At 38.4% G+C, this 13,275-nt stretch overlaps 1 long non-coding RNA gene across 1 annotated transcript; it reads left to right on the top strand.

Annotated features, from left to right (window-relative positions):
- Nucleotides 1–2,943: 2,943 nt before the first annotated feature.
- LOC118263916 (uncharacterized) lies at nucleotides 2,944–12,382 on the top strand. The gene is made up of 3 exons (XR_004782629.2): nucleotides 2,944–3,068; nucleotides 9,289–9,351; nucleotides 12,217–12,382. It is a non-coding gene; the product is annotated as an uncharacterized LOC118263916 (long non-coding RNA).
- The last annotated feature ends 893 nt before the right edge of the window (nucleotides 12,383–13,275 follow it).

Consider the following 13,275-nt stretch of genomic DNA (forward strand, 5'->3'; position numbering starts at 1 on the left):
AAAATACCGTGCATATGAGCTTGTTAACCCTATACTTGGCAAAGAATTTTAGGTGTTTTTTTTTAATTTTTTTTTCTTACCCTGTTTTTGACATGGGCAAGTAACTTGTAAAAAATAATAAAAAAAATCCTACGTCTATAGTTATTGTAATATTGCATGTGTCTTAAAATGCACATTGCCAAGGGGTCTGAATAACAATGGAAAAAAGCGTGTGTGTCCCAGAATGCACATTGCTGTAGTACATGAAAAATAAAATAAAAAGTTTATAATAAAAATAAATGTTTGAGGAATAATATTCTTAACACTAATTATTTTAACAAGTCTTTAAGAATCACATAAGTTATATTTGAGATCACAATTTGAGTCGCAGTCGCGTAATTACTACAAAATCTGATAGTAACAGTTGAGATTATCACACAAAGTAAATATAATTTTACTTTGTGTGATAATCTCAACAGTTACTCACACAAAGTAAATATAATTTTACTTTGTGTGATAATCTTTTTTTTTATGTTAAATGGGCCGACATTTGGCCGCTATCTTGCCTGATGGTAAGTGATGATGCGGCCTACGATGAAGCACGTCTGCCCATAAGCAACCTATTCACTCGGGCTTTGAAGACACCCAGGTTATACCCACCAGGAAACACAGACTCCGGCAAGGAGTTCCACTCCCTAGCAGTTCGCACAAGGAAGCTTGAAGCGAAGCGCTTCGTGCGAGTGGGTGGGATATCTACCATGAAGCGGTGACGCCTCGCCGATTGTCTTGTGGTTCGATGATGGAAAGGACTAGGAGGAATCAAGTTATGCAGTTCCCCGCACACTCTCCGAAATGTATCCGGTAAAACGGAAAGGCGCAAGGTCGCACCTTGCGCCTGTGTTCAAGACTTTGAAGCCGGGCCTCCACAAGCGCATCATCATTGATGAGCTTCTTGGCACGCCTTTCAATGTGTTCGAGCGCATCCAGCTGGTATTTGGCCGAGCCGTCCCAAAGGTGAGAACAGTACTCCATACATGACCGAACCTGCGCTTGGTACAGGCTCAGCAGTTGTTTCGGTGTGAAGTACCGTCTCACCCTCGAGAGGATACCCAGCTTCCTACCAGCCAGATGCGCCTTCGACTCTATATAAGAGCCGAAGTTTAGCGTTGGCGAGAGAGTTACGCCCAGAAGCTCAAGATGATCCGATATTGGAACGGGTACATTTCGGAAAGTAGGAGCCAGTGGAAATTAACTCCGTTTGGCGGAGAATAGGTGCCTGGGCATTTATTGTCAGATGAAGAGAATGAATTCTGTGAAGTTTTTACAACGTTAGACTCTCCGTCTGGACCAATAACTTTGAATCAGAAAACCACCCATGTTCATCAACCAGCCATCCCATCTCCACAACAATGTAGATTTTCTAATGAAGATGGTAAGGATGGAGTCCCTGAGCTTGTGTCGGAGTCACGTCTGCGGCCATGATTAGAAATATTACGATGAAACGTTAGTTCGTCAATGTTCTCTGCGCCAGATCCTGCTCTTGCTTTGGGGACTAACGCTAATATTTTTTGTCCTCTGATCTTGTACGGAAAATAAAAATGTTACTATGGACTTTCATTATTATTAATTACATACAATAAGCCTATTGCAGCCCGCTACTGAACGTAAGCCTCCTCCATTTACAATTATAAGTACCTACTAAGTGATCTGGCAATGTGCATTTGAATGCACACAGAATAGGGAAGGTAGAAATGCAAGCAAGCTGGCAATGTGCATTTGCAGACACATCAAGAAATAAACAAATATTACGATATCAAATTACCGCCATCGTTTTGAAATATTAGCAATCATCCAAGCAAACACATTCAAGAGTAGATTAACATTATAAAACGTAAGTTTAAGCGATTATAAATAAGTATTATAATCGATTTTTACCATGTTAGTCATCGACGTGTGCGCACGCGCTGCTATTTTGAAGCCGACTGACAACCAGTGTTGCCAAATAACACTGATTCTCTTTTTTATGACATTTTAGGACATTTATCTATACAGTAGTAGTAAAATAAAACATAAATACTGCTGTGTCTGGTCGCTATATTTATTTTTTAAATGTGTGCATTACAGTGCACATGGTCAAGTATAGGGTTAATATTATTTATTACATAAATCAGTTTGGAATAACACTGCAGGTAAAAATGTTCAACATTTAACAAATAAACCGCCATCTCACCTGCAAAACTCTGTGAGAACCCTTATCTGTATAACAGTAAGTACCTAAGCAAGTACTTAAACGTCGGCTGATGGGATACTAAAACCAACTTGAGATATGAAAACATTCGCCAAGTTATTATTACGTTAATTATGTAGTTCTAACAACATACGTGATTATTTTATTCTGAATACGACAGGTAAACTACTCCTTAAAGGGATTACGTTAGCTGAAGCCCTAAGTGTGCGTTCGTGACCCGTTTGCCATCCACCGCGCATGCTTAGGTACATCGCTATACTAAACTGGACCCGTGGCTTCACTTGCCTGATTTTGTAACATTTACAAAAAGTTTTCTTATCAAAAAACTTTTCTGAATCTGCCATAATTATCAAGATCTACCAGTCCTTTATGATTTATTACTCAGGTTAATTTCCTTTATGCAAATACACATCTAAAATTACAGAAATATACCTTTTTCGTATCCTTTATCACCTTAGAGGAAATTGGAAATTTTTAATCAGGCAGTTGCTAAACGTGTGACTAGATTAACCGTTTCAGATACTTTCAGTCATCAATTCTGCGATAAACATCTGTTTGTATAAAGTTTGAAGTCTCAACCATTTTGTTAAATGTAGTCTGTAGGTAAGTTACCTGCGCTTAATTTAATAATAGTACTTGTACTAATGGTAATCTTTTACCAAGGGCGACATGGTAGTCTGCGATATTGGTTCGTAGAGGCTCGGCCGGGTGACTTGCTGCCGGCTACAGTGTAGTGCACGTTGGACATGAGTGAGGTTCCCGAAGTGGTAGTGGAACATTGCAATGGTGTGGAGACTGAAGCCGAGGCCACGGACGAGGCGAACCAGAACGGAGATGACGGGTACGTAGCAAATCTGATTGCGGTAGATAGTTCAGAGCTCGGATACTTCTAACTTATCCGACAAACTTCAGCTAAGTTGAAAAGCTAAATAGTTTCTCTACATAGTTTGGTTTGTGCTAATTTCATTTGAAAGTGTTCATCAAATATTCATCAGGATTTAGGGTATCAGGAAAATAAAATAAACAAACTTTAGTCAAAAATGTACCTAATTAGACAGCACTTGAAAAAGTGCGATAATAATAATAATAATAATAAGTCCGCAAGGCAGCTTGTGGCGAGCTGTTGGGCAGTGGCGACCCCACGGACCTGACTCCCGGGAGAGGCCCTACTTTTTAACTCCGGTTGGTACTCGTGACTATCCGGAGTGGCCTCTCCTACCTCACTCTTGCCTTAATCGGCTGGTTTGAGTGGAGATTCGCAAGAGTGGAGTTGCCTTCAGCTCCACTTGGGGGAAGGACGTATCCCAGTAAGATGCTGGTAGGGGTCTTGACCGTACTTCCGGGATTGCTCTGATAGCCGTGGGATGCCCATCCTTCCTCAAGCAGCTCAACGGATGTTGCTTCCCTTGTCGCTACATGCTAGCGGCCGTTTCCGGGGGCCCACTATTGAGTTTGCGAGTCACCCCCTGCCTGTTTATCCGTATTTTTCAATATTGGTCAGGGGCAGGGGCCATAGTCCCCATAGTTAACCGGTTAACTATTCCACAGCCACCCACACCCATATCCCTATCATTTCCTTTTACCATATCTCGCAATAGTCCTGCATCAACCGGGGATTGTCCTTTGGTGTACTTCCATAGTGCATACAGGGATAATCGCCGGTTGATGTCCCATTACATTTAGATCAAAATTGTTCAACGGGCCTCTGCGAGTTGGCTTCGGCTCCTCGTACGCCTTCCAAAGGTCCGGGACCCTGTGGTCCCGAGATTATGTAAAGAACAGACATAATAATAATATAATAATAAATGTTTATTTCCAAAAACTTAGAACTACTTTACAAACGCAATGTGGCAACATTTCAATTAAGTCATTGAGATTAGCGTCTGTAGCCGAACTAGGCATAGCCTGTATTTCGGCTATCAGCACCATTCCCCTCGAGAATTTATAATACAAATAATAGGCGCCAAGCAATGAGTAGGTAAGTACAAATTTTAAACGGTAATAGTAAGTAGGTAAGTACAAATTTAAATTTTATTAAACTAATTATTAAGTGATTGTGTGTATGTGTGAGTGTATGGTGTATGAATATGAGAAGTGTTGGCGTGGGTGTGGTGTATGTATATGAGTATATGTAGGTGTGAGTGAATAAATATGTGGTGAGTGTGTGGGTGTGAGTATGAATATGAATGAATGTGTGTGTATGTATGTGTGTGTGTGTGTGTGAGTTTGTGGTGTAGGTATATGAGATGTGTAGGCGTGGGTGTGGGGTATGCATGTGAGTATATGTAAGTGTGTGTAGGTAAATATGTGGAGAGTGTGTGGGTAATGGGTAGAGAGCATATCTTTATTTTTTTTGTGCTTATTTTTAGTGTGGTATGAGTAGTAGTTGTTCCGTCTCCATATAGCTTAATTTCTGTAGAAATTGATGTATTTTTAATTTGCATAGTTTTCTGGTCAAGGGGTATATATGTAATGTTTTGTTGAGCTTATTATAAAGGAAAGGGCCTAGAAAACTTGGAAATCTTTTACTAAAGTTAGTTCTAAATGTGGTTAATCTGCAACATACATGATGTTTACGACGTTTCTGTAAAGGCATTGGGTTGTAGGGCCGGTTGTTGTGTTCTTGTAGTACAGTTTTTAGAATAAATAGCTGTCTTACTGTCAAAACCTCGCACAACTGAAACAGCTCAGCAGTAGGAAAACGCATCGGTTTAAATGTGCTAACCTTCAGTATAGCTCTCTGGGCGACCTCAACTGCCTTTAGCGTGGTTTTGCAGATACCTCCCCAGGATGAAATGCAGTAGGTGAGAAGCGACTGACACAGGGCCTGATATATTCGCTTCAGCAGTGCAGGGTCCGCAACATGACGCAGGTTTTTAAAAACGTAAATTAGTTTTCGTACTCTATTACAAAGAATTTTGACATGTTCTTTAAAGTTGAGGTTATTGTCTAAAGTAATACCAAGGTATTTTAGAGTACTAACGCGTTCCAGAGATGAACATACGCAACTATCCGAGGAGATGCACTCATGTGAAACAATTCGCAGGTCGCCACGAATGCTCACCGCCTGCCTAATACTGAAGCAAATATACTTAGTTTTGTCAGTGTTTAATGTAAGTATGTTTTTCTGTAACCATCCCCTAGTCGTGTCGAAACCATTTTGTGCGTTTGTGAATACCTCATCCCAACTTTCTCCCGCAAACACCATCGCGGTGTCATCCGCGAATGAGATAATTTCACCCTTGGTAAGTTTTAGATTTGTAAGCCCATTTATGTACACGAGGAATAAGGTGGGCCCCAGAATACTTCCCTGAGGAACGCCGTGTGTAATTGGAAGGTGTGTACTTTTGTGTTTATCCACTCGGACACACTGAGTCCGCCCAGAGAGGTAGCTATTGAACAGATCGAGCTGGGTGCCCCTGATACCCAGCGCCTCCAATTTGTTGAGTAAGAGGGAGACAGAGATCGTATCGAATGCCTTGGCTAGGTCGAGAAAAATAGAGAGACATTTTTTCCCTTTGTCTAGATTAGAACTAATAAATTCTATGAGCTTATTCACCGCTTGTTCTGTAGATTTTCCGTGCCTAAACCCATATTGATTTACCGAAAGCAGTTTATTTTTCTCAAGATAATTTACAAGACGTGTGTTAATAATTTTTTCAAGAACTTTGGATATAGCGGGTAGTATGGATATCGGTCTATAGTTGTTTATACGATCTTTGTCTCCGTTCTTATAAATCGGGCACACTTCTGATCGTTTTAGGGAAGAGGGAAACACTCCAGTTTTTAAGCAGTCATTGAATATTTTTTCCAGAGGATGTACAAGAATGTGTTTATGTTGTTTTAGGAATCTACTACTGATGTTATCACATCCTGGTGCACTGTCTGTTTTTAAGTCCATGATAAGATGTCCAACCTCATATTTATCTGTCTCAGTTAAGACGAAAGAATTAGGGAATTTAGGTAATTCATCATGAGTATTACTTAGTGATGGTAGATTCCGGGAGTTATTAATTTGTTTACAGATTTTATCCGCCAGTGAGCTACCCACATGTGTAAAATAGCTATTTACCTCGTGAAGTGATCGTTCAGGAGAAGATGAGAGAGTAAGTAGGTCTTTATTGTGTTGTGTTGTTTTTGTTGTATGTGTGATGTTTTTGATGACTTTCCATAACTTTTTATTGTCGTTCTGTGCGTCCAGGATTTGGTTCTTTTCATATGCTCTTTTTAACCTTCGTAATAGATTGTTACAGAAATTTCTGTAACGTTTGTAGGTAATTTTCAAGACTTCGTTATCCGGATCAGAGTTTGCTTTTTGGTGTAGTTGGTCTCTGTTTCGCATGCAGCGTAATAGTCCTAGAGTTATCCAGGGTTTTATGATTTTTTGGCGTCTAGAAAGTGTTACGCTTTTTGTATTCTTTTCTATCACTTTTTGTAAGCATTGTGTTAGGTAGTTTAGACTAGTGTTTGGGTCTTCTGTTTGATAAATGGGATCAAAATTAATATGTAAAATGTCTTGTGCTAAATTTTTATCGTTAGTTATGGTCTTTGTTGTAGTTGCATATTGCCGTGGCTTTTCCAAGTTTAAACAAAATAAAACGGGATGGTGATCTGTTAGTGTTGCGTTAGGGACTATGGTGATGGAGGAGGCTTTAGTTTTTATAAGGACATGGTCTATGCATGTCTGTCGAGCGCTGCGTGTAACTAAAGTGTGCGCTGGAAGTAGGCCATGCGAAGCAGCTAGGGTTAGGTAGCGTTCCCCTTCTGATTTAATTTTGTTAGAGTTTATTGCTAGATTCATGTCTCCTATAACAATGATATGCTCGAAAGAAGACACTGATTGTAACATATTATCTAACGACAAAAGGAACGGCTCTAATTTTGTGTAGGAAGGGGATCTGTATAGGGCAATTATGGCAACTTGTTTTCCAACGGTGGCTATTAGGCAATTACTTTCCTGAAAATCAGGTTCTATTATAGTTAGGTTAATGTTTTCTTTATAGTAGATAACTACTCCGTCATTTTGTAGAGGATTAATATTTGTTGCTGCATGAACGTAGCCTGAGAGGTAGGGGATTAACGTTGCATTTTTTAGCCAGCACTCTGTCAGAATAATTATATCGCATTTTAGTTTTAGTCTTTGTAGTAAAACTTCTAAACCGGGTATATTTCGATTTATGCTACGTATATTTTGTGTCAGTATAAGTAGGTTGGCCGAAGTGAGAGTAAAAATATTTTGACAATCCTCCAGGTTCGCGGTTTGTGAATGAGATACGGATAACTGGTCAATATTTTCTGATAGATTAGTTACGTTATCGAATGATTAATAAGAGTGTAAGTATAGACAGGAGGTGTGGTCAGGGTAGGTGAATAGGTTATGAGAAGAGCCTGTATGTAAATAGTAAAACAGTGTTTATGAGTGTGAATTAGGTGTAAAGTGTTTGAGATTGTTGTTTGAAGAGTAAATGAGTAGTGTAGTCGATGTATGTTTGAATAGTAAGTTTCGTGTATTAATGAGATAGTGTTAGGTTGTGCTATGTTTATGATTGAGAAGTGTTTTAATTGATATTGGCTTTCTCGGAGTAAAAATGAGAGGTTAATATGGTCGTTGAGTTGTAATTTGTAAGTGTAAGAATAGTCTATAGATTCAAACTTATAATTAGCATGCAGACTTATAGTTAATATAATAATGATACAAAGTATGTATCGTACAGCAATAATTCGTCACAGCGGTTTAACGGTATTGCGAAGTTTTTCTAAATCAGCGTCGTTGTTTATCCGAATATGTGAGGAGTCTTCGTTGTTTTTTAGGTAAACAATACCATTAGCTGTCCAGCAGAAACTGTACCCATGACTTTTCCGGAATTGACGGACTAAGTAATACAGTCTCTGGGTTTTATGAGTGAGAGCCTCTGATATGAATATCGGTTTTTGACTATAACTTGAGCTTAGATGGGTTGTGTTCAACTTGATGCCCTTTTGTTTATTTTTGTTAAAAGTTTTTACAGATTTCAGGACTTTTTCTGTAGTAAAATCGAGTACGATAGGATCTGAAGAATATTTTGATTTTAGCCTGTAAATGTCTTTTATATTACTGGTGTTAAAATCTACATTTAAAATTTCTCCTAACTTAGAAATCTCGCCAACAAGAGTATCCTTAGTTTCACCATTTTGTTTTGGTATGTTCCGAATTTCTATCCCAACCCCACGAGATTTTCGTTCCAAGGTTTCAAGTTTGTCCTCCAGTTCTTTAATAATTAATTTGTCCGACTGTCTTTCCTTCTCAAGATAAGCAATTTTGGATAAAAACTCGTCATATTTATTTGACATTAAGTCTATACTTGCTTGCAAGTCTTAGAAACGTTTTTCTTGTTCATTGGAGAAAGAAGAGAACATTTCTTTAAGTATTACCAATTTATCGTATGTTTCCCCGTCAAATTTCCGCTTTTTATTCCTTTCCGTTATGTTTGCCGACAGGGTATGAAGATCAGGTTCTGACTCGCAGTGTAGAAGGGGTGACTCACTTTGTTTCTTCGTCGACGCAAACAAAATTGCACTACGAGTGCTTTCTGTGGGCGTTTTTGAGACGGGCGAAACTGGTGGAGTGCGTTTTAGCGGCATACTAATTCTTGTATTGTACTAGGACAACAGCTGCGACAGGAGTATAACCTTAAGGTACTGTGTGTAGACTACGGTTAATTGAGTATAGAAGTACTCTCACGACACTCTTTTATATTTAAATATAGTTTAGACGGCAATTATGTTTAGGGTATGTATTGGAATGAACCTTTAGTACTAGGAGCCCAAACAATGCAGAAGGTAACTCCTTAATTGATTCCACGGTTACCCAGTGTAGAACGCAGAACGCACCTCGCTGTCACACAGAGTAGTTATTATGAACAGTGCGCACCTGCGCACGCGCCGCCGATGCGATGTTATTGCACGAAGTCCTGATAAAGCGAGTACTAGGAACGCAGAAAGTAAGCTGAGTGATCGCAGCGTTGCAAGCGAAGTAGCGACTCGGAGCGCACGATAATGAATCAGATTTTTCTATTTTGTAGATTGGCCATTGATCCCAAACTGGGCTGCCGTGTTCATTTCCCGAGTGACGTCATAAGAGAAACGTGAGTTAACTTAGTGGCAGCAAGTCAGCCAGGTTACCTGGCGGCGGCGTGCTGCCCGTGACGTCATGCCCTGTCCCTGTCCCCATCACGTTCTGACGTCGATCTGTACGCACTAGCCTCGCTTGCATCACTCATTCATAACTCCGATTATTCATGCACGGCCGAGCTTAATGCACGCACTCCGGAGCCACTTCACAATGTTTTGTGTTGCAACGCCATTCAATGTTTGTGAAAAGAGCGCAAAATGAAAATGCGTATTTTAAGTGTTTACCAACTCTGTGAGTGTGAGAGTAAAGTTTCATTTTGTGGTTGATATTTTCAAATCTACGTCTTTCTCTCCTTTTCGGGTTAACATTCAGATTAAAATTCAGGTTCAGACAGCATAGTTAATATCAGTCAGTCGTCGAACAAAACCATGAAACAACAAACAATGTTATGCAAACGACTACATAGTTGCATCACGAAACCCTTGTCTTGCATAATGCATGGGGATTATAACATTTTTCCAAAATCATTTGAAAAAAAAAACAGTACCTAAATATTTAAGAGCAACAGTCATTATTCAAGGGAATAGGTTAAATTATGCAGACTTTTTTTAAGAATCTTTGGTATATTATAATACAGTACCAAACTTCAAAAACTCCTGTCGTATTCAAAAATATAAAACGAAAACGTAATTTCTTGAAAATTACCCAGAATTATTTTTTGATCTTTTCGCTTTCTGGTCAAATACAAAATACAAAGGTACTTAGGAAACATTTATTTATCTTTCTTAAGTATCAGCTTAATCCGATAAATTCACTGCAAGGTCTTCGCATTGACATTAGGAAGCCCGACCACCGCGACCTCCTTACACAATGTGAAGATAATTATTCTTTTACTTCGTTAAACGGCTTTTGAATTCTTATTTTTTGAATGAATTCTTTAAATACGATTAATTTTCATTTAATCTTCCTGTACAATAGAAAAGGCTTAAGCTTTACAGGAGTCGTAATATAACTGGGGTCTTAGTACGAGTTTGCTTTACGTTTAACAAGATCGAAATGACAGCGTGTTCGGCGCTCTGATTGGTTGGTTCATTGGAGTCGGCCAATCAGAGATCTGGTCGAAAGTAGTTCTGTATTAGGTATATTCACCATAGCTTACTTCTTTGCAAAATAAGGTATGGTTTTATGATAACATTAAAAACAGCACCTTGTTTATCCGGATGTTCGAATGTAAAGGGTGTCCCAACAAGAACGCAAGATTTAAATTTTAAATAAAACGCAGATATTTTTAAAAGAATCGTGAAAGCTTTATAATATCGTAAAGTAGAGAGGATGAGGTTATCTATGGAACAATACATCGGGCAGATGGCTGCCGCTGGTTTGCTGCAACATACGCGATCTTTCAATGAAATTTTCAATGACCGTTTTGCATTAATGCTGCGGTATTTCATTAATACAGCGTCCAATTTCTTTTTAAGGCTTGAGTCGTCGTCGGCTTATTCGCATAAACCATCGACTTTAAGAAACCCCAAAGAAAAAGTCTAATGGTGATAAATCACATGATCTAGGTGGCCAATTCTGGTTTTCAAAACGTGAAATAACACGACCGGGACATGACTGATGCAGCAAATCAATTGTTTCTCTGGTTGTATGACATATGGCGCCATATTGTGGAAACCACATGCCTTCCAAATCCATTTCTTCAATTCGAGGTACGAAAAGACTGGTTATCATTTTACGATACCGAACACCATGATTGACTGTTTGCGCTTGACTTGGCTCATTTTCAATCGTGTAGCGCTCCATTTTTACTAACCTCGTACCTTATACTAACAAAAAATAACACGTGTTCAAATGTCTAACAATGATACTTCGAATACCGCCAAATTTAAATCTTGCGTTCTTATTGGGACACCCGTTATTAAGAAGCCAAAGAAATATACAAGAAACTTCCTGTTTTGTGGTTTCTGTCTACCACTTAGAGACTTAAGCTTTAGTTTATGTGTATATGTATATAGTCATGGAGGTAATAGTTACTAATGACTTTACTAATAAGAAAGTAACGGTGACACGTACATACATACATCAACAGCGTATAAGTGGCTACTGCTGACCAAAGGCCTCTTCTCACACGGAGAAGGTTTGAGCATTAATCACCACGCTTGCTCAATGCGATTTCAAACTTATAATCAGAAATTATAAGCCCAGGTTTCCTCACGATGTTTCCTTTACCGTTTGTTAGTGGTGTCTAAATAATCTTAGAAAGTTCATATAACTCGGAAAAAGTCACATTGGTACTTGCCGTTGGTAGGTTACGAAACTACACCCTCATGCATGACGGACGTCTTAAACCTCGGGGCCACTACGACGGTGACACGTATCAATAAAATATACAGACAAATTCTAGAATATCTTAACGTCTTTGTAAGATGAAGGTGGTGGGAGGGTAGTGGGCGGGGGGTGCAGACGACATGTAAACACGTCATTGAACAGTAGTCCTTTTTAAATACTGCTCCATTAAGAGTCTGAGGTGTTCGTGTTGCAGTCCCTCCTCCATTGTTTGAACAATCCTCCCTGTACTACGCATACAATAGGGTGGTTCCCCGTTGTCGTATTTTTGTTTATTTCAAGTTTTTGTGTTCTTATACTGAAATAATATTTTGTCTAGAATTGCCTATGAAGTTTTATTTATTTATTTATTTATCGATAAGAAATTATAATACTTATTTTATGGTGATCGATGTAAACAAAGCACATTATAAGTACTTTGCCAATATGACTCAGAATTGTTAACCCTACCATAACCAACATTAGGTATAATGCTTGGTAAACTAAAAACATAAATAATTTAAATAATGTGAAATGAATTTCCTTTCAGGTAAGTGCTTGCAAACTTCCTACGAGTTCAGAAACTCATATGTGAAATCGATGCGACGTCGTGGAAACGGTAAGTAAGCAATATATTCAGTAAAAATCACCATCATCTACCAACTTTGTTGAAGTTGACTCTTTGTTTACTAAAACACAAATCTTTTAACTTCAGTTATTTTTCACAGTTACTCGTAATATGTAAAGTTGTATAATGTACTAAAAAGTATTATTCAAGTAAATCAATCAAAATAATATTACCTATGTGTAGGTGTAGTATGACTTTCGAAATACTCAGTTATTCTGAATGTTTCTCAGCGTAGCAAATTCTACGAAATTTAAACTACGCGCGGTGTAGCGTCGCCGCGTCGTAGCGCGTAGGCTGCAGGCCCGTAGCCTGTAGCAAGCCTACGCAACGCGACGCGTCGCTTATACCAAATACATAGTTCTAATTGGTTTTGTTACGCGGCTGCCTCAACTACGATTTTGAACATATTATTATTAATTAGTTTACTTAACTAAAGTGAAGTTGTAAATAGGGTATGTTGAATTAATTGACTTTGTAAGATAAATACAAAGTTGAAACTTTGTGTACTGAAAACCTTTTTGTTGTAAATGAGGTCGATAAAATAGAAGTCAGATAAATACGTATGTAGATACAAGTTGGAACTGGTTTGCTTGTATTGCTTTATTTGTTATCAGGCGACTAGAGGGACCTCGTTTTCTTACTACAAACATTAGGCACGCGATATTTACTTTTTCTTTTACTCTAGTATTTTAAACGGTGGTATTGTTAGTACCTATGACTAAATAGTAACAAGGAGTACCTGTAATAGTGAAGTTAGTGTTGTTTAAAACTTAAAAAGGCCATAACCTACATACATGTATTCATATTTTAAGAACCACATACAAGACAAAATTTCGTTTTAACACATTTATTAAAGCAACAGTTTAAAAAGAATACAATACGGAATACAGGTAAACTTTGACAACAGTACTAACAATAAGGAGCCGACAGACATCTTTTCTTGTTATTTTCTTAGTGTACAACAAGAAAAGTTTGTTGGCT

Source organism: Spodoptera frugiperda, chromosome 27 (genome assembly GCF_023101765.2).
Source record: "Spodoptera frugiperda isolate SF20-4 chromosome 27, AGI-APGP_CSIRO_Sfru_2.0, whole genome shotgun sequence".
Taxonomy (NCBI): Eukaryota; Metazoa; Arthropoda; class Insecta; order Lepidoptera; family Noctuidae; genus Spodoptera; species Spodoptera frugiperda.